Here is a 24,167-nt window from a genome sequence, read left to right on the forward strand (position 1 = left end):
TGTACTCAGCGTCATTATTGAAGGGTGACTAAATTATGCAGGGTGTCAGACATGAACATACGCCAACAAGCGTCAATAGGTCTGACTATGTTAACAAGATGATGATTAACAGTTGAAGATGCCTATGCCACATTAATTGGATACTTTTATGATAAATGGTCCACGACCATCAGAAACACTTAAATCTGATCGGCACTATTTGATGTTGAACATGTGACGTTTTTTGAATACTTTATATCTTAGTATCTGTGTGACCCCGATAATGACGCTGAGTATACATTGATTGGTGCAAGTTGATATATGATGAAACAAAGCAGACAAATAGTGCTTCCATTTGGTTTTATTTACTTTTTACACAACTCTCATGGTATCTGACTGACTCCTGATCTTCAGGCTTGTACCTGAAACACAATAAATAAATGAATAAATAAATAACAAAAAAAACCAATTTGGAACAATTGATTAAAACGAAATACACAAAACAACTTCATGTGAGAGGACCAAACATTGGAGGAAACATGATCATTGCTTGGAAGGCGTTTAAAGGAAGGCATGTTGTCGTTTAATTGTTTGGTCTCAGGAGGGACACAATAAGTAGCTTTTCATGCGAACCCGATTATTATATATGTGCTTCATTCTTTTGGTGTTCAAGTTTGTTAAATAGAATGCACATTCATCTCTTGTTTGACACATTATAGACTTTTCCATTGATAGACCTGAAAGTAAATACCCTAACGTTAGAAAACGATTAGTAATACATTGGTGAGTTTCATTAGTTCATAGGCCCATCAGAACACTGGGTAATGACGTAGTCTCCTCACACTATATCGACATTTGGTTATTGGGTCTCAATTTTTCTCAATTCTCCCACATTAAGTTTACCCATGCGCTTTGGTTTCAGCAAAGTATAACGTTTCTACAACCTGCAAATGTGTGGGTTTTCCTACCACATTAAGTTAGCATGTCCAAGCGGTGGTAAGCCCGAAACCCTCACTCACTAATGTGGTAAGTCATTTGTTCTCTCACTCACCGGGCCCACGATCGCCGTGACAGAGAACACTCTGCATCTCGCTGAGCCGCTGCTGAAGGTATAGTTGCCCCCTATTTTGAACAAAGCGCTGTTTTTGTAACTGGTCGACGTCTTGAACGACAACCCCTTCGAGTTGTCACAGTAGTCATAAGGAAGGCCACCTCGTGAGTAACCATAGTAGACGCCGATAATGTCACCACTTGCTACCTGTATCCTCTCTCCAGTAACAATTTTAGCGTATTGAACACGTTCGTCACGACTCCTGAGGGCGTTCTGGCCAATAAACTGGTACCTTTAAAGTTAAGATTAAAGCAATAAGATAACTAAAATAACTTACTAATCTTCAAATATCTTATTGTTTTCGTTATTTACAGGATGTGATTAAACCCATACTCGTAAATTCTTCTCCTAGCAGTCTGAAGAACTAGATCACTGGCCCAATAGGACGTTAGTCCGTCAGGGTGTTCTGGCAATAGTTACTGGTACGGTGGTACCTTTAAGGATAAAGAATATATTTTCAAATATCCGATAGTTTTCATTATCAGGGGGATGTGATAAAACTTATTTACTTGAATTCTTCTCCTGTGGGTCTGTACACTTGAAGAGCTATATCACCGGCATATTTGGAGTAAAAGTTCCACTGGGTTATCTCCCCTGCCTTCGGGATGATAAATTCCGTGACGTTGCCAATGTAGGTCCTCTTGTTCGACCCAACTGTTTTCCGGGATTTGAGTTCTACATCGTTACTAGGCGTCTCTATGTCATTAATGTCTGCAACATAAATGTCATTCACAATGCTTCAGCTCCGGATGAAACTTTACCAATGAAGTTGCTAGGACCCACGTCCATTCTGCACCTCTCCCTGTCAGCACAATACACGTGTGTAGGGAATGGGTGGTTGAGGGAGAAGGAGCGCTCTGGTGTGGCACAGTCGTTTCAGGCACTGCACTTCTGCGTTAAGAGTTACGTCCCTTGGAAACGTCAACAACCTATGGTCGTGGGTTCGAATCCCGATTCGCCCTGATTATGTTTCAGGTGTGTCAACAACATATCTGTGCTCTGGATTTTACCAAAGTGGTAAACGTTTGAGACATTGTCTCACTTCGAGCTGTCGAGCAAAGTTAAGCTGACACGCCGTGATATAACTGGATTACTGCTAGTTGCGGCGTTAAACCAAACTCACATACCCATACAGATGGATTTCAATGGATAATTATTTATTTTCGTGAAATCAGATGTTTAAGCCATATGCATGAAATGATAGGAACACGTAACTGTAGGCCCACAATAACCTCAACAACAGTGATATGATGATTGGATGCAAAACTTGTTTCTTTCTCGTCGGGAATGGAAATACGAATGCTTCACTGAAATTGAAGCAACGAAGTGACCCCTATCGTAAAGAACTATAAATGAGCGCACACATTCAAACCGACCATTGTACCTTTGCACACTGGAGCGTTGCCTGTCAATTGTCCTTTCGACTGACATCCTCGGTGTAAGTTTCCCTCCGTCAGCACGTATCCGGATGTGCATGCGTAGGAGATAGTTTCGCCTCGTGTCATAGTTTGCCCCATTTCTGTTGTGACACCAGCGTTGTTTGCCGAAGTCGGAGTACAGGTAGCGTCTACGAATAAGTCCAGACAAATAAACGAAACATAACCCTGTAGAATGTGTTTTCATCTAATAACAATCACAATATCTACAAAACATAAATGAAAAGCAATTGTGTGCAGTTGGCTTCAACTAGGTCCGAAGAATGATTATACCACGAGAACATGTGGAGAAAAATAAGAAACATCACATAAATTACCCAAGAATTGGTTCCTGTCAACCGCCAGAATTTACACTACCCTCTGTTGAACGAGTTATTTATCAATGACTGCAGTTCTTCTTAACTATTACTACACTTAACCATGTAACAAAAAACTGTTGCAGCTAAACATAATATGTTTTTGTCTTGGCAGACAACAACTTGCACTTGAACGACTTCCTTAGTTACCCCTTAAAGATGCGATGTTAAGTAAATGAGATGGCTCAGCATTTTAACATGTTGATATGTGGGCCCCTTCCCTATGGGATACGGCCTGATTGCTATTTGCTGCTGTGTTAAGTACCTTTAGGCACATGTATCTTACCTGTGACGTCCCCACACAAGCCGCAAGTGAAAGGGCATTCCTGACTGACGAAGTCAGGGTGCTGCTTGCAAATCCGGGGATCGTTGTTGAAGAGGTCAACACAGTCGTCTTTACGGTCCATGCATGTCGTTGACTCTGGTAAAATAACATACACATTGAACATTTATTTTCAATCAAATAATTTTAGAATATCAACCGATACACCGCAAACGTTCGGGAGAAACTTTGCGACACGTCATACTCTGTGTACAGTTTCTAGGCCTTTTGCTCCTTCTCGGGCATTGCTTGTAATACGCGACTAACTGGGGAAGTTTGTGGTCTGTGACTTGGTTCACTGCTTGCCATCGCAACCGTTTAGCTTAAATCGTTACTCCTACTCAGTCATACGTCTGGACATATCAACAGCCGTGACAAAGCTCGAATGCCACAGGCTGTGGCGCTGAAATTCATTCATTCACAATCTCGGGGGTACATTTACTGCATGGATTGAACCATGGAGACATCACTAGTTACCTACACGTTTCTCCCTACACATTCTCTCAGGTACATTTACTGCATGGATTGAACCATGGAGACACCACTAGTTACCTACACGTTTCTCCCTACACACTCTCTCAGGTACATTTACTGCATGGATCGAACGACGAAGACACCACTAGTTACCTACACGTTTCTCCCTACACATTCTCTCAGGTACATTTACTGCGTTGATTGAACCATGGAGACACCACTAGATTCCTACACGTTTCTCCCTACACATTCTCTCAGGTACATTTACTGCGTGGATTGAACCATGGAGACACCACTAGTTTCCTACACGTTTCTCCCTACACATTCTCTCAGGTACATGTACTGCGTTGATTGAACCATGGAGACACCACTAGTTACCTTCACGTTTCTTCCGACACACGAAGTTATGGTAATTGTACCAAGTACAGTAGACATCATTCCACAAACTCAAGGCGTCCTCTCTGTCGATAACGGCACAGTCTTCGTTGTTCCAGTTGTCAGGCTGCTCTAAATACAGAACACTCACTAAATAGTCAAATCTGACCTTGGTTCAACGCATATATCGAACACTATACCATGGCGTACCAGTCATTATGGCGCAGGTGCCAGAAAAATGTGGGGTGCTGACCCACATTAAATCATGATCGGGGAAATGTTGGCTATCTCAGACCATTTCTATGGCTTATTGTTGTATTTTCTCTCAAAACACATTTGTATTCAAGAAAGGTCATCGAACGTGTTCGACAAACATTTAAAAGGTAAATTTGTGTTTTAAATTTTTTCTCTGCAATTCATTGTTTCGGGAAAATCCCAATGCCTCTCACTCCCTGTATCCAGAATATTAAACGAATGGTCTTCTCTATTGCAACCAGGGTAATTGATTCACATCAATTCAATAACTCTTTATAGGTAACTAGATCTTAGAAGTATCTGCATAATTAACAAATGAAGTAGTTTCCAAACAACATAATCTCCTTACTAGCCTTCCAGTTGGACCACGTGACGTTGGTACCATCCTGCCACACCCACACGCCCTCTGTCTGCTTGTCATCAGCACCAAGCCAGATCTTCTTCAAATACGTTCTGTACAACAGGACCGTGAGATTGTGTACATGGATGTGTCACAGAAGTTAGGGTATAATAACCTCGAAAAATTCATAATTTCTTCTGTTCATCATCGATTGTATTAATATGATATATTTTGCTACAACAAATAGTGTAAACAAAAGTTAATGTAAACGTTCAAATAAATATGTATATGTGAATAAAGACTATCATGCTTCCGTAAATTTTCACCTGAGTGAAAGCACATAGTTCATTTCTTCAGCGTTCTTTGTAGGAGCCAAGATACTCCCGAACTCTCCACATCGGGCCGTAGCTTGATCGTACTTCAGATTCTCCGTGAAGTACTTGAAGCAGTAACCGTCGTGTGCATTCCAACCATCGGGACAGACTGAATAAGAGTGAGTGAGTGCTTGAGTGAGTGCTTGAGTGAGTGGATGTTGTCTTTCGCCACTCTCAGCAATATTCCAGCACTATTATGGCGGTTTCATCAGAAATAGGCTTCACGGATATTCCACTTACACTGACCCCAGGATCCATTCTCATGGTTCTTGCGATATCAAATTACCCGCCTTGATTAACATTTTACTGACCAATGAAACGTCAGTTTTAATGATGATCGAAAAGATTTTTAAAGGCTTCCTTTTGCGTGTTAGTCATTTTTTCATTGATGAATGTCTCACAAACTCTTTCGTCATCAATGATACTGACCGCCATGTTGTTCCTACTGACAACACAACATCGAGGTTGGTTTTTAACTTGCAATTTGATTAGTCTGTTAAGCTGAGTAGCATATAATGAAAAGCAAAAGTGGGTAATGTTTTAGCAAGAACAACGGGAATAGATCCAGGTGTTTGTGGAGGTTTCTGTGTGGATATATAGAGGGTGAACTAACAGTAGATTCATTTTGTGTGGCTGTTGGCAGGAATACCATAATAGAAATGCCTTAAACGGAAACGCTAGTGGACGGACAAATACTGAGCACAGCATTCATAATTTATTTGGAATATGCATACGGCGCAGCACTTACAGCGCATGCGTTGATCATTTGTTTTAAATCCAACATTATGTACAAATATAGCATAACTGCAATGTCATCTGTACAATTGCAGTTAACGCGTAACAAGAACAATACTTTTTCCCTTACAAGAAAGATGACGTAGAAAGTTTCCTTAATCCAGTACATAGACCTGTGTGAGTGAGTGAGTGAGTGAGTGAGTGAGTATTGTTTTACGCCGCGTTTAGCAATATTCCAGCAATATCACGGCGGGGGGTACCAGAAATGGGCTCCACACATTGTACCCATGTCGGGAATCGAACCTGGGTCTTCGGCGTGACGAGCGAACGCTTTACCACTAGGCTACCCGACCGCCCTACATAGACATGAAGTTGTATCAGCTATAACAAGGGCACCACTCTCAGAAAGAGGAGCCATTCAGGAAATATATGAATGTTGCTCTAAATCGCACTGAAATGCATTTTGGTTGAATTTTTGCATACCTCCACATATATAGTTCCCAAGGGACCAGCTGCCATCCGTCAGACAGGTGCCCTTCACGGTTTCGTTTGACACGGAACACCGGACCTGCACCGTATCACCCAGCTTGTAGGATGTCTTAGTCGGGGTCACCTGCACCCCATCCGACGGGATAGTCGGAGAGACACAGGTTATTTGCGAGAAAGCTGAAAATATATTTTCTTGTGTCAGGAAAAGTAAGTGCCTAGCAATATTTGATTAAGCACAGATATGTAAAGCGTAATAATCTACCGGATAATGACAGGACCTGATAATCACAACAGTGACTCCAGACCTACTATCTTCTTCTATTTATTTATCTAAAGCAGTCACATTTTTGTAGTTCTATTAATTAAGTTTTACAATCGTGTTAAGATCTTTTTACAACATTGGACATTTTGTGTCACGATACCTTGTGTTGGTTGTGGGACAGAGGGAAGCACATCTGAACATGTCAGTGCGCATCCTTTAAAGGCTTGTGGGTCCCCCGAGCAGAAGTTGTCGTTCGTTTTGATATCTTCACAGTCATCAAAGTGGTCATATCTGTTCTCTGTCAGAGATTTAAGATTAAGTTTATTAACTAATATAACTAAAACATTTTTAGCATTTTCGTCCAAGACTGTGACAAAGGAAATATAAAGTTTATGTTTTGTTTAAGGAGGGATGGACACATACAAAACGAAATGGAAGGATAGACACTTTATTTTTATCTGCAATAGATTTTAGATGCATTCTCTTCAGCAATGTTCCATTTTTTTATGAAACATCTAGAAATACAAATGTTTCTGTTGATGCTTTAAGGTCAAGTCTTTGTTTACCACACAGTGCGATGCAGCAACGTTAACATAATCATTGAATGATAATATTGGAACGTCATTTAAAACAGGTACCTTTCAGGCACACATCACAGTAGTTTCTGACACAACCCTTCTTGGCATCGACCCCAGTATAGCACCATGGTCTCAGTCCGCTTCCTGGATTTCGACAGAAGTTTCCATCCAGACCGTCGTCGATATAACTACAAATACAACATTGGGCTACAAATACAACACATGGCTACACATACAACAAAAGAAAGGCAACACCTACAACGAAAGGCTAAACCTACAACATTGGGCTACACACAAAAGAGAGCTACACAGGAGTGATGTGTTTATATAACCACAAGTCGCTATTAATATCGAATGCATGCCACATTCATCGTTTATTGTTGTTTAACGTCACAGTCAGCACTATTCGACTTCATTTACACCAGAATGTCAACCGTTCGTTTTAAGCATAATCTGATATCGTGTTTCTGAAACATGCGGCCAAGCCGGTGTGGTAGGCTTAAAACACTCCTCATAAAGTTCTCTCTGGAGTGATTCCGTCCTTGGATCAAGTCACTCCTCTCTGAGGATCAAAACTCTCTCTTCATGATACAATCAATCCCCCTGAGGATCAAATGATTCTCCCCAGAAATGCAAAATGCACATTATTTGAAAATAATATAAGCAATGACGTTGTACTTAATAACTTATTTTCGTTAATCCATATTTACCATATATATATTTAATTAAATCACATTAAAGTTGCATTCTTTGGAAATATGTAAATCATAACCCATCTAAAATATTTACACATATACCTAAATATAAGAAGATTTGCTTAGCTAGACATATATTGCCATTGTCATGGTAACACTCTACTTTCAATACAGTAGTTAACAGTTAAACAAATAAAAGACAATAAATTACAGTCTTGCACATTTGAGAAAAATACAGTTACCTCCTAATGATCTTAAATAAGTGGGAGATCCTGTTTTAAAGTGACTTCATATGTTAAAAAACACATTTGCTTGTTGTAAAATCACAAGCCATTGTTATAATTTTCTCTTCGATGCCTGTGCCAAATTTTAGATGTAATATAAACCTCTCACAAATCATACCACACCATGGCAGGATTACAAGAAGTCGAACAAGCACATTGTTTTGAGATGTGCAGATATATTTGTGCCACAAACATGATTTTGTTAAATGCGGTGTCAATAACGTTGTGTATTTCATTTTAATACATTGACATGTTGGTACAGAAATTAAACTTCTAACAATTTATTCTTAAATGATCTGCTTGGGCTGATATACTTCTAACATAGGGTATAAGGCAAGGGACAAATAATTCAGTTAACTATTGCTTATTACATCAAAATAATTATGAGAAAAGGGAGTTATGACTAATTGAAAATATACTGACATATGGATTACATACATTTTAATAACCTTCGTTTTTCCTAGCAGTTGGTGTTACTCTGAATTTTGATTTAGTTGAATATTAAGATATAAATACTTAAGGTTATATACTATATAGTAAAGGTGGGGGTGCAATATCAAGCATTAGAAACGTAGGAGGAATCGGAGTGTTTTGATCCAAAGGGTAGTGATGTTATCCTAGAACGAAATCTCTCCCTAGAGTGATTTAATCCTTGGAAGTGACCCGATCCCCTGCTCTTTATGAAACCTTTCTCAAAAACAAAAATTTATCTCCTTAAAACTTTGCTGTATAGTTATAGGTCATTTACAGCTAATGTCAATAATTTTAAGCATCATAAACCCGCTTTGAGTTTGAGCAACGTTATTCCTATAAGTCGGCGTTAAGATAGAATTTTCAATCACGGTGTCAGCTAAGCACTGTGCGTGTACACTGGGGTCCATACCGTGTATCAAGGGCGTGGTATGGACAGCTTGGCACCTCTGCCCATGGGAGACACGGCTGCATGTCTCGGGTGAAGTTGACCTGGCCTCGGTACGTACGCCCGTAGTCCGCCATATCATAGCAGTGGTCCTCGGCTGAGGGAGAACAATAGTAACGTGAACTCTTCTGTTAGTTGCCCGGTACCGTAAATGCCCAATGCTGTATTGGCCCGAGTTACTTTAGCACCAAGATCAAAAGGTGGAAAGTTCGTTCTTGGACAATCTTACTAACATTATGTTTGTGTGTGGGTAAAGGTTTTTACGTCGCGTTGAAAAGCATTTCAGTAATATTGCCGAGTTTCATATTATTATTTGGAAGGAATAAACTGAGTCGCTTGTGAAATAAGCAGACTTTTATGCTGACAAAATAAAGTTCATCATCTCGGATTCGAACCAAACCAACCACACTGACTGTGCGACCCATAGTCAGACGACTGGGCCATCATTAGTACACCCACAGTGGACCATAGAACATGTCTGCGAATATTGTGTTGTTATGGGATATATAATAAGAAACTATTCAGGCTTACGATTTATGTATGAAGCTGTAAGATTGAATCCTTTCTTGTTATTCTGACTGTTGCTTCTGAAGGTCATGGAGATCATGTTGTAAATGCTTCGAATACTCTCCTTCATATCCTCTCCACAGTACCTGAAGGAGTGAAACATTGATTTGTATCCCAGTTATATCAAAGCCTGACCTCTTGATGTCGGAGGAAATCTCGAGATCACACAGGTCGTAAGAATGTACCACTTTGGTATGGTACACAGGTATGGTTTGGACAGACCAACGACACTCATTTGGTTGAACATCGGATTTGAACAAAGGTCCTACATATTCTGGCACGGCAAAGGGGCGCATCTGTGTACAGAGCATTGCGACACCTTAATCCATTTGGTGTGTTTGGATTAAAACTGGCGATATATTTTAAAAATGCAATTTCCTTCAGAAATAAATTGTTAAACATGAGTATATATCCAAATATGTAAAACTACTTATATGTAACACCTTTGTATATGGGCTGGAGGCCTTACAAGCAATAAATACCCTTGACCTGACTTTGTCTTTGGATACAAGCCATAGTTAGATTGTTCAGAGTGTACCTACTTGATGCCGTTCTGGCCAATACGGCTGTGTCGGACTTCCAGGCTGTCTTTACATGTAGTTCCACTCTGCTCAATGTCCAAGGTATCGAAGTTCACCAGAATTGTGGTGTTTTTCGGGGCCTTGAAATGAAATTGAAGTTTGGTTAGTGATTGCCATGTAGTAAGATGAAATCTTCAAACATTTATGAACATCATCATGAAACAAAAGTGGACTGTGTGGTAGAATCAATCCAACATGCATCATAAATAAAGAACAATACCGTTACTTTATCATTTATTTTGTTTGAGCTTGTCACCCTCCATGAAAGTGTGGTTTCCCTTAGCCTTGGCGTACCTTGATGAGCCAGTTACACTCCGTGTTAGATGCGTACAGGTTAGGGTAGTTGGGGGACACAATGGTCACAGACGGATTGTCGTCGTTCAGCTCATAGACGCCGCCACAGTCTAAAGGAACAGTGATGTTTAATGAGTTAGTGATGGAACTGTGAAGTGTTGATTTAATGCCGTTTTAAACAGTACAAATGACACTTGGCTTTGTTACTCAGGTGAAACACTTGTTTCTTAGTGAAATATTGGTTGATCAAGAGAAATACTTGATTTTCGGGGAAGAAATTGTTACTCGGGGACATACTTATTATTCAGGAGAAACCAGTCTGTACCTAAAAGACATTGGCTATAAATGAATTTTTAGGATTTTTACCCATGGTTACTGGTCTGTAATAGCAGAAGTAGGTGTAATATCTCTGATCACCGCCTTTCCAGTACTTTGGGACGGCACCAGAGGATGTGACATTGGCGTCGTCACCATTGTAGTTCTTGAAGACGTAGTATTCTGACACATGGATCATACCTGAAACAAACATTGAAATAAGCACAGCGCTGTGATTGACTTACAAGCCTCACTTCATACCAGTCATAAATCTTTGTGAATCTAACATTTGAACCTGGATCAGCAGATACAGTTTGGTACCCGAATGGAAGAGTTTCAAACTAAGTTTTTATTTACTTCTAGGCCTTTTATAACGTATAAAGTGAGTAACTGGTCCATTAAACCTCAGATCACTACATGTACATATATAGGATAATACTGTTATGATTGGGGGTAAAGGCCGCTTATTTCAGGTGGAGATATGGTCAAAGAAGAGAAAAGAGGTTCATAACTTTGGTGCAACACAGAAGGACGGGTGTGATGTGGAATCATCAACAACAACAAAAATGGGCGAATACACGACCCTCGAATATTTGCAGTGAGGCAATACAGCATTACAAATAACTCAGTTCTACCTTTGACTTCCTGACAGTTATCGTTGTATCGATACAGAACCAGGGGATGTTTGTTGGGTATCTCCATTGGCTCGCTCCTAAACCCGTCGTCACGGCAACAGAAGTAATAGAGGGTGTCTTTGCTGTAGACACCATCGGGGATGGTACCAGTGTTGCTGTTGTTCTTCTCAGCTGACCGGATCACATCGTCAAACTGGACATACCCTTCCTCGAAACCTGCGAACCACATCAACAGAGTTGGTCAGCGTGGTGTTAGTAATGTACACTTCAGACACACTGAACCAACCAGCGACAAAGTCAAGCCTGAAGCCGCATTAACGGAGGATATCACTTCACAATTCATAAGATATATTACTGTGCACATTTCGTCAAGAACCGCGTGTGGTGAGCTATAATTAAATCAAACAATAGCTAACAGTGTATATAGTGAATATGATACAGTCACGGCTGCATATTAAAGTGCAATAATACACGAAACTAGGTAAGTACACAGAACATAGATCGTGTAAATCCGTAGGAATGAGCATCTGTACACACAAAGGTATGTCTTATGGGTTCAAAGATCTGCCGTGTGTTCAAATGTTGTTGGGCTTCCAGTAATTCCTTGACGACGGATTTCGCATTTGATACCTGGACCTAACAGACAGCGATGTGTACAGTCGGTGTACATGACTCATTGTAGCCACTCTGTTCCCATCGACTAGGGTCAGTGGGGTAGATTTGTAGCTTGGTGGATAAAAACGTTCGCTCGAGACGACGAAGGTCCGGTTTCGATTCCCTACATGGTACAATTGTGTGGAGCCCATTTCTGGTTTCTATCGTCATGATATTGCTGGAATATGGATACAATAGGCTTAAACTCTTTCTCACTCACTCACTCACTCAGTCGCACTGAAATCATGATACTTACCGCTGGGACATTGCCCTCCAGCCCGGTGTATGCAGTATCTGCCTTCCGGCCATGTGGTCGAGTTGGTGTTATTTTCTATCACACAGAAATGCATGTTCGTGCTCTCTGAGTTGTAGTTCCCCTTGAGATGGAAACTGGAGGACTCCGATGACCCTCCTCTACTCCAGTGGGTTACCTCCCCCTCGCTGAATACGTCACCAGGGCAACCGTCAGTCGGTGCCAGCATGGCGAAATTTCCAGCCCAAGAGTCAGTTGTTGTTGCTGAGAAAATACATCACTATCACCATAATTTACATAATACATTATGAGGAATAATAAGTGTAATGTTGGCAATTTATTTCAATTTCCCGTTGTTTCTTTGTGGCATATCTTTTGTTATTCATTCTTTATGTAAATCGGTAGATGTATGCCAAGTTATTTTCCGGTTGTGTCAAACTTCGGATAATTCAAAGTATACATGTAAGTTCCTGCAACTTTGACACAACAAGTGTTTGACTGTATAAAATATATATGTAGATGTTTAAAAAAATGACACAGTGACATTTTCCCATTCAGTTCATGTGTTCGCTTTTAGAACTGTTTTTCTATGTAATGCTTTCCATCTGAAAACGAAATTTGGGAACTATATTTAAACAGCGTTCGCTTCGCAACCCTGTCAAACGGATGAACATAATATATCCAGGCTAATTACATCTTCAAAACAATACCATTGGCCTTTAAATTTTACGTTCACGCTTCACGTAGCAGTGACAAGCCCGAGCTACAAAGTGATAGCAACACAGTGTCGCTAAACAAGGAAAAAACGTACTTCTGTCAACCGGTTCCAGGGTTCGAATCCCATATTCTCTCCGGATATGATATTTAATCACGTATTGACACATAAGTCTCTTTTGGACATCCAAATGACGTTTTATGCACATTAAAGCAGATTTAAAGCGGAACTCGGCTCGGGTAAGCTGGCAGTCATCACTTTATCAAGCGAACAGGTCATGGTGGCCCGTATAATTCGTAGACTGTATCATGCCACTTATTGCAAAGTCTAGCTTTTCATCGAAAATGGGATACCACTTAAACTGAAATTCTCAATCTCTGCATTATTCACTCATGTCTGCATGTCATCCTCAACAACCGTGATTGCCTACCCTGGGTGACGGTAGTGGTGCAGCCAGTAGGGGCACATACAGGAACACTGGTCGTTGATGACGGTCACGTAACCCTCGTTCTCGCACTCCATGGTGAAGTCAGGACACCTTAAAGCTGAAAACAATCAGTGAAACATTGAAAACTCGTTATCCAAGATCTTTGCTCGCATAATTACTCCTATGGACGTTCACATGTGCTCATAAAGTGACATTTCTCAATCAGGAAAAGTGTGTTAATCTGTACGATGTCACTGGTAATAATAAATCCTGGCTTAATGGGGTCACAGTAATGTCCTGTGTGTTGTGTGCTGTTTAACCTACGCCACAGTAGCCAATCTATATGACGGTGACGTGTAAACAATATTAACCAGACAAACCAGTGATTGATATAAAGAGCAATGGTCACAGCGTCGGGATACCATGACAGGCAATCCATCATCTCACCGAGCCTGACCACCCAATCGAATTGAGTCGTCAGTAAGGGCTTTTGACAGATTCGGACTTGGGTTCCATCCTCTAGGGACACCTCCCATTTGACAGACGCTCCAATCGTCAGACGGCCCGATTTTCAGACGGACCAATTGTCAGACAGCTTATACCGGGATTAGGTAAGGTTGAGTGCATTAGTAATTATTACCTGTTTAACGTACCCGAAAAGTGGAAATGGCAAAAATGACAGAGTACCAAACTATGAGGAATATTTTGGAGGTCATGTTTATCCAGGGTATTATATATTAATTAAGATAATACCATCAACCCATTCGCCTCTCTGATTTCTTTCCAGAAGTGGCATCACCATCTCCAGTCTATCTCTAACATAGCACAGACGTTATCTCGCTCAACAGTGTAGTTTGTTTGGGCGGCTATATTTAGCATTCGTCATTCGAATCGGTTCCAAGCTGTTGCAGCGAATGGTCGAGGGTATTTATCACAACAGAACGGAGACATGACACAGGGAGGTCAAGGATGAGTTCCCGTGGGGTGAGATATAAAACTAGTGGGTAGTAGTTATATTTATTGAATCGGGTTATTTTCCATCTATGGAAATGATCAAGTGACTGTCGTCATTCAGAAAAAGACCTAACACCTCACCTTTACAGCCATGTGATTCAACCATCTCTTGGAACTGGTAGAAGTAGTTTGAACCCATTCTCAGTTCAGGAAACAGAAGCGTGAACGTCTTCCCGCCATTACTGTTGAAGGCCTGTAGACAAATAATGACGTACAAGACCAAAGAATGATACTCATGGGCTGGTCATGTATTATAAAGCGGGGTAAGTCGGTGTGGTGCGATTAAAACGCTCCCCATAAAGTTCAGGAAAGTATTAATGGATTGAGATACAAAAAAATGTTTATCATGATCTGTCTGCGAGATAACATAACTAAAATAGTGAGTGTGTTTCGTTTAAAGCCACTTTGGAGATCATTTAAGTTGTAGTTGGACTCATGATATGGGACGGAAGACGGAATTCGTGCAGGAATTAGACGTTTACAATTTTGAACCAAGAACACGACTTCCCAGTACGTCTTAGGGGATAAAAGTTTGTTACTGTCTGATGAGGGTCATGGTTTATATGGGAGGAAAGCCGGAATTGATGCAGGTACATGTACTAGACGTTTACCACTTTGGTGCATTCGAACCCAAGAACATGGCATCCCAGCACGTCTGACGGATAGAAGTTTACTTATTGTGGCTTCTTAGACGGCTGGGCCAACTGTGCCTCCCATTACTGTCAGATAAGGGCCATGGTTTACATCAACATAGAGAAGGACCATGGTTTACATCAACATAGAGAAGGGCCATGGTTTACATCAACATAGCGAAGGACCATGGTTTACATCAACATAGAGAAGGACCATGGGTTACATCGACACATAGAGACAGGCAATGGTTTACAACAACATTGAATAGGGTCGTAATTTACATCAACATGGAGAAGGGTCATAATTTACGCCAACAGGTCGAGGAATAGGCAGTGTTCATATACAGGCATATGTCTTCACTCACCCCGTCACTGTAGTGCATAATTGAAGAGATGTCGTAGCCGTAGGTGATTACGTTCTTGGGTGATTTGATGGTGTACCACTTCTGTTTATCTGGAAGACACCATATAATTAACATGTAGGTATAAGGTAACATCTCAGCGGGTATAAGGTGATGTATCAGCGGGTATAAGGTGATGTCTCTATGGGCAAAAGTGATGTATCGGCGGTTATAAGGTGATGTCTCTACGGACATAAGGTGATGTAATGCGGGTATAAGGTGATGTATCAGCGGACATAAGGTGATGTATTAGCGTACATAAGGTGATGTATTAGCGGGCATAAGGTGATGTATCGGCGGGCATAATGTGATGTATCAGCGAGTATAAGGTGATGTCTCAGTAAACTTTATGATTATGAAAAAAGCTTTTGTCCCTTGTATTCACTCACCCATTGTCCAGTGGATAAAAGGCGTAAGTCTTCATACATGTGTGAGTTCCCGTGGAAAACAGTCCCTCGAATCAACAAATAACATATCACACACATTTGCCACATTTTGAGAGGTTGTAAGTCAAGGAAACTCACTGAGTAGGATGTTCTCCCAGTTGACTCGAATCCAGCCGAAACTTTCCGGATTTTGATGCTCATGATACACTCCAAGAACATGGCCAAGCTCGTGTGTACAGGGTCCCTTCAATATTTGGAAACGGAAAGCTCAATCAACATTGCACTTTTTACCCGTCTGATATCTCGTAAATATCGTATGGAATAGAACACTTAATACCGAAAGTCGAGGATTGTTTAAATGGTCATATTACATGTTACATCGTAGAGTCTATTTAAAACCCGTCCCGTGGTGTAGTGGTTACAACGTCTTCCTGGAGATCGTACGTTCGGAGAATCTTTGCTCTGGCCTCAATCGGGACAATAACAAGTAGCCACACACGCACTCACACGCACACATACGTATGTAAGCACGCACACGTGCATACATGCACGCACACACACACACACACACACACACACACACACACACACACACACACACACACACAGACACAGACACAGACACACACACACACACACACACACACACACACACACACACACACACACACACACACACACGCCCGGAGGTTGTTAAACCTCGTCACCAAACCAAACCCAAATTTCAAACATCGTATAGAGTACTTTTAATAATTACAACCGAAAGAGATTTCAACGTCACGTGAATCCTTTCATTGAAATAATACCACTATGCATATCAAGATTGAGTGTCTGATAACTGTCCGATATCTGCAAATGTTCATTAATTGCCATTCGTGATCCTTGTTGGTCAGGTGAAGAGCTATGACGGCACATTACAGAACAATATGATACGACTTCACCTATTGTTTACAAAATTTAGAACCTTATATCAGCAAAATAGGTTGACTTCTGTGAAGTGTCTCTGTAGGGCTGTCATTTCCAAAGTTTTTCGTTTTTCTTCATGTTCTGACTTGAAGTGATAACATAGATATCGCATAACCTACAGGTAAGTACTGACTGGCTGAATGCTCTAAATTGATCGTACTTTACTTACAGACCGTCGTCAACTAGCTTGAATATTGCTGAAAGCGGTGTTAAACAACAAACAAACTCACCCGGTTGCAGCAAGATACACTTTGTCCTTTCTTATTTCGACTGTTCCCCTGTACAGCCCAACATCTGCAGGGAAGAGACAATGCGAGTCAGTAAGGGTAACGCCGCTTTGAACATAATTTCGGGTCTATCAAGACGTGTCACCTTGACGACGTCATGCAGGTGTGAGACGTTTACCTCTTTGGCTGAGACCTACCAGCAGGCGTATGGTGCTGACGAACTGAACAACATAATAGGGCGATTCTGTGATTCGAACCCACTATAACAGATGATGGGACGCAACTTTGCAAAGCGATTTGCGACGGCTTAGAGGACTTGACCACCTGTGACCATGTAGAGAAATGTATGAACGTAACCATATACCTCACCTCACCCGTGTCTTTTGATATAAAAAATATCAACACGAGTTGATAAAATTGGAAAAAATCCGAGGCTTGCTTGGGTGTTTTTCCACTTTTATCAACGATTATTAATTATACTTCGAATTTGTTTCAGTTTGTAAACAATAATAAGCAGTGTCGTAAATGTAAAAATTACTGCTACCAGCTTCAGTACCAGAGCCATGAGTGATGGTAACCAATGATGTCACAATGGTCAGTCTGCAAAGCATTGTGATGCAATTCCATAGCAACGATGTATTTCTCAGGACGAAGTGCAAGAAATAGTTTTCATCGATCTATACTGAACCAATTTAAAAACTTCACAATCCTAAAATTTTAACATTTTGACGAGTTATCATTGTGGGCCCTTATTGTGTATTTAAACAGTAATGGCCACGTATTGTCTTCAGATAACACCCGTTTTTGTGCAGGTGAATAGATCAAAATCATGTGCACAGCACTATAGTGGCAAAAGTTGTTTTTCACGTGCAACTGGTCACGTGACCATAATATACAATAAATGGCAATATCCACATGAGTCATTATAAATAAAGTCCTTACCCGTTTCTTGACACAAACTTTACATATCCATCATGATCGAGACCGTATGTGGCTCTGGCTGTACCGTCATTCCAAGGGACAAATCGGATGCACGTGTACTTCTCGATCCGGGTCATCGCCACTTGAATCTCGTGTCCTTTGCTCGCTGCTGTGTAATTAGTTACAATTTGCGATGTTTCATTAATGCGAACAAAAACCACTCACATTTTCGCATTTAATTCATGCTCGCAGTAATTTCAAGATTTACAGATATGACAAAATATTCTAAGTTTACCATACGCAATATCGTGTTCCTAAAATACGTTTAATTAGTATTTGAAAGGTTTTTATTGTTGATTTCATATCGTTACTGTCTGAGGTGATACCATGTGAGGTACAATCTACACACGTTTACATGAATCAATAAGTAACATACATGTATTAAGTTGGTTTCCGTACAGTCATAATGACAGCTTTCAGACCAAAGTGTGATTGAATTGACAGGGGACTATGCTATCACTGCATAGCTGGAGCCCAAAATCTTTATACAAGTTATGTGAACATACGATCAGTATGGACAGCATAAAGGATATAGGCTGAAATCATGCATGGTGCTCTTCAGTGCGAACTATAGTTGTCCTTATAAATTACTAAATTGTTAAATTGATACATACATACGTTAACCAGATGTCAATCATTTCGAAATGGATGAATACATCGTTTTTGTATGAGGTGATACCATTTGAAGTACAATCTACATACTTTTCTAATATTGTCCCAAAAAACATGCCTGTGTTTCAATGATAAAACTAACTATTACATGTATCAATAAGTAACACATTAAGTTGGTTTCCATGCAGTCATAATGACAGCTTTCAGACCAAAGTGTGATTGAATTGACAAGAAGACTATGCTATCACTGCAAAGCTGGAGCCCAAAATCTTTATACAAGTTATGTGAACATAAGATCAGTATGGACAGCATAAAGGATATAGGCTGAAATAATGCTGAAATCATTCAGTGCGAACTCTAGTTGTTCTTATGAATTAAGTTGGTTTCCATGCAGTCATAATGACAGCTCCAAGATCAAAGTGTGATTGAATTATCAAGAAGACTATGCTTACAACATACGTATATCACTGCATAGCTGGAGCCCCACATCTTTATAAAAGATATGTGAACATACGACCAGTGTGCACAGCCTAAAGGATTTAGGCCTGAAATCATGCACTGTGCTCTTTAGAACGAACAATAGTTGTTCTAACCAATTGCTAAATTGCTAAATTGGTAAATACATATGTTTTACAGATGTCAAACACTTACAACCGGATAAATAAATGTGTAGACATTATTCATCTGTTATTAAAGGTCATCTGAGACATTCTTGAATGCCATGAATAATGTGACGTCATCATCTACGGTCACTTCGTTATCAAATCACCAAATATATCTATTACATCAACACATGTTGGAATCATGGATTATTACCCTCGTGACTGAAAACGACTATAATATTCATCTAGATGGCTAACAACTCACTGATATCTGCAGTGAATATGTATGGGACCACACCCTTGGTCCAACGCTTCTTCGACGACCCTACAACAAAACGCTTCCTTGTACTCTGGCTTCCCTCCTGGATTGAGTCCGACTACAACATGAATGAATGCTAGAATATACATGTACATTTAGAAATGTAGAATCATCACTGTTAATGTAGCTAACGTAAAATCTCGTTCAACCTATGAAAGAAGAATGATGGCGTCACCAGTAGTTCCAGTGTAGCAGATTAAGATTCTCAGAGGACACTGACGTTTAATCTTCTCAAACCTCATATCGAGTAGTTTGCTTCGAGTTAACACAGTCTCACTGTATAAACATAATGTTTCTCACATCTATGGTGGTCATATCTGGCGGTGGTGCTCCAGGGTTCTGCGCCTGGTACTCCTTGATCCGCTGACGGAGTTCCTTCTCCCTCTGTTCCGCCTGCATCTCTTGTTCATAGCTGGTCTTGTGGACGTCGGCAGCCTAGAGTACAGGTTCTCTATGTCTCAATATGTTCTACATTGGTACAGTAAAGCTAAGGTATTATTCATTGTAAGAAATAATGATCTTTTATTCTTCTTGAAGTTACTGGGTGTCGTTATTTTGACAAATACGTATATGTAAATGCTGCGTCTTCTCTCGAGTCTTCATCATTGAGATTCACCGAGAGGAATCAGGGAAAGTTTGAGCAGAGTGAACAAACTTTGTTGCAGACGCTGAATTAATTACTATACATAGTTATTGATTCGCTATACTTGATGAAATATATTCAATGTCGTGGTTATCAGCTAACACTGAATTAACAGTGATGAACTTTTCATGATCATTGCTATCTCTGGGATTAATGATCCGTATTTTATGTTTTATGAATGGGTCATACGAAATCAGTGATGACACCCGATGTGCACCTGAAGAAACTCGTGTCCTCCTCTACCATTCGTACCAAGCGACACGTCACATTTAGTTAATTCTTGAGTTATTTAACCAGGCCTTTGACCCCGAACCCTTGAACACAGGACACATTAAAGTACAATAGTCAAGTCGTCATTAAACACGATGTAATTGACGTAACCATAAACGTAGTTAACTCAGTGTTAATGAGCCAACCCAAAGTGAACAGAGTTCAGTACCTGCCATGGACAGAGTTGTAATATGCTGAATCATTTTCAAACGAAATTGAATATACGAAATCATAAAGAACCGAACCCTTTGAGCCTGCGCCTGAACAAACCAAGATTTACACAATTAAAGAAACCCAAATAAATAACGTCATTGTAATAGAATCGTAATGTAACGAGACGTCGTAGTAATCTGACCTTGTCAACTTATTCGAGCCACAATGAACCGGGTTTTGTTGAACGAATCTGTAATGAACCTCTTCGCAGTGAATCTAACTGTATCCATTCCTAATTAATCAAGTCATAATTCAAAGCTGTAACTACCGCGTCCTAACAAATCGACCAAGAGCGGATGTCATGACCCTTCTTGTATTTGTAATGAGTTGACACGTCATAAACTGATTTTATACAGACCTCTGGCGTCTGGTATACATGAGGAACGCCACTGTGGTTTACAACATGTGAGTCATCAACATCTTCGTCACCATCATCATCATCATCACTCCCTCCATCACCGACAGGACCCCCGTCACAGCCATCGTCATTCTCACCACCAGTGTCATTCTCGCCAGTGTCGACTACTTCACGGAGCTGAATATACAGTGTACGTACATGACAATTATTTGTTTGGTTTGTTGTGTACCACCACACGCAGCAATATTCCAGTTAATGACGGTGGTCTGTAAAGATCCAACGCTGTACCAGACAGTCCACTTATTGACATTGACCTACACAAAAAGGACACAATAATGATGCCTGACCACCCGACCCATTTGATCGCCTCTTTCGACAAGCAAAGGTTGCTAGGGACCAATCGTCTTACCCGTAATCCCTGCGGGTCACATACTTATGGTAATTTTAGATCAGGAGTCTACAAGCTGCCGTTATTGACACGCTGCCGTTATTATGCACGCTTACTAAAGCATTGTGCATTACTCTGTAATAAATTAAAGCTTATATGTCATTACACATTATATAGGAGACTAAACGGTTATTTATGTTCCGATAGTGTGTTCAGCGTTTCGGAATGATATATAGGATGCTCTGTCCTTTACTCAGCAAATTAGGAGATGATAGGAAACATGATTATGGAAGACTAGCAGCAACAGTGAAAGTACAAACAATACGTGTTGACAAAATATTGATGTTTCTCAGCTACTGCCCCCCCCCCCCCCCCCCCGCCCCGCCATGTTATGTCATTCATGGGGTTAGGTCCTTGACAAACTAATCAAAGAGCTATTCAAAGTGCAGTTCAACACATCCAGATTTCAGAATCGTTCTCACCTTTAACGGGACATCTCGCGATAGTTCGTGAGAATAGGCGAGATGTAAAACAGCAATACACAGTACAGCGCCAAGGGCCCACGTGGTACTGGAAGGTATGGACAACGATATATTCTTAGTGAAGCTACACTATCAGAGCAACTATGCAGTGTCAGGGGCACACTCAACACTCAACCTTAGAGTGGAAAGCAACCACGTAATCAATGGGAAAGCAAATACATTGTGTACATTCTAGCTGAAGGGACAGCTATCACAAAGTTCATCTGTACGTCAAAGACTTTAAATTTAGATACGAGATACATTAATGAACTTGGATACTGCGTGTCCGAAGCGGCTTATACATGTACCTACTTATTATCACAACGCTTATACTTACACAAATATATATATACATAAACAATTAATATAATTACATAAACAATTAATCCTCTACTTGCTAGTGTTGACTATTCACTAATAATTACTTACATAATCTTGCGACATACAACAAACAACCCGTTAAGAAATAGTAAAGAATTGATACAATCAATAATGGTTCCATATCCTTTACACAGACAGCATAACGCAATAGTGATATGTCATCCTTGAGTCTGAAACATATAAAATAATGTTAATACAAACAACACCATGTCTTGGAGACCTACCTCTTTGACATCGCCATCACCTGGATATTCCCTCCTATAATGTGTCTCGATATTACTCGCCTTATATACGAATGTTGTTATCGACAATATCTAGCTATTCTATGGCATCTCTCATATCGGCACATTAGACCTCTCACTATACAGGAAACGCATAGCATGCTAATACGCTAGCTATTTTTGAAAGCATCAAATTATTTTTTTAATAAACTTTCTCGCCATAATGATATGGTGAGGATATTAACCTGTACTGATATATAGATAAGTACATGTAGTGAACACAATAAGCAATGTTATCAGCGAGGATGAAAGGCATCAGAAATGCTGCAGGATATGAGTACCGTTATCATAAATAAATTCCGGTGATAAAGACATGCGGTTAAATTTGGTTTATAAGCTGTATTTTACCTTGAAAAGGACTTGCACCGATGAAATGAATGTCTATTTTATAACTGTGACTTCAGGTCATATATTATAAGTTGTAGCAGGATCACTCGGGGTACATAGGATTTTATGCGTCGTGTTAGGTTTTATAGCACGAATCGGAGGTGTACCCCTGTGTACCCCGAGTGATCCTGCTACAACGTATTTATCTTACCGACATGTTTTGATATGACATTGAAAAATGCTTCAAACAAAATTGAAAGATTGAGCTGAGGTTAACTTGCGCTATGTGACGTAACTTCCATTGAGCGTGCACCCTTTTTGCTTTAAACCGGGGTATAAGGGATTTATTCTGCCTCTTAGAAATCCACGTGCAACCTGACTTGCTCATGACGGGGAAAACAGAGATGTATTTCCTCGCGGAGAAATTTATTCCCCTTCCAATGCGGGAGACACAGTATTTTATCAAGATCACGTGGACCAATCAGATATCATCATTCTGACAAGGAGGTATGATAAATGTGAGACTTTACATGCGTGACTGTGTGTAGCTGTGTACATGGTTCACTGTGTGTGATTATGTGTGACAATGGACATGTGAATGTGTGTGATTTTGTGACTATGCACATGTGACGGTGTGTGATTGTGTGTAGCAAAGAACACGTGACCGTGTTTGAGTGTGTGTAACGATGTACAGGTGTGACTGTGTGTGATTGTGTGTGCCTATGTACATATGTGCATGTGTGTTGCTATGTACATGTATGAATGTGTGTTACTATGTACATGTGTCACTGTGGTTGACAATGTGAATTTGTGTAGCTACATGTATGTGCTTGTGTGTCTGCGTGTCATTGTGTGTGACTATAGACATGTGGTTGTGTGTGATTGTGTGACTATGTACATGTGTGAATGTGTGTGACTATGTACATGTGTGAATGTGTGTTACTATGTATATGTGACTGTGTGACTTTGTGTAACTACATGTGTGACTGTGTGTGATTATGTGTGACAATGGACATGTGAATGTGTGTGATTTTGTGACTATGCACATGTGACGATGTGTGATTGTGTGTAGCAAAGAACACGTGACTGTGTGTGATTGTGCGTAACTATGTACATGTGTGATTGTGCGCGATTGTGTGTGACTATGTACATGTGTGACTGTGTGTGTACATGTGTGACTGTATGAAACTATGTATATGTTTGTGATTGTGCGTAACTAT

The 24,167-nt window shown here is 40.3% G+C and overlaps 1 pseudogene; it reads right to left on the reverse strand.

Annotated features, from left to right (window-relative positions):
* Window positions 1-320: 320 nt before the first annotated feature.
* Window positions 321-22,592, reverse strand: LOC124141601 (annotated as a pseudogene).
* Between the last annotated feature and the right edge of the window lie 1,575 nt (window positions 22,593-24,167).

This window comes from Haliotis rufescens, unplaced genomic scaffold (assembly GCF_023055435.1).
Source record: "Haliotis rufescens isolate VD_foot unplaced genomic scaffold, xgHalRufe1.0.p SCAF_46, whole genome shotgun sequence".
Taxonomy (NCBI): Eukaryota; Metazoa; Mollusca; class Gastropoda; order Lepetellida; family Haliotidae; genus Haliotis; species Haliotis rufescens.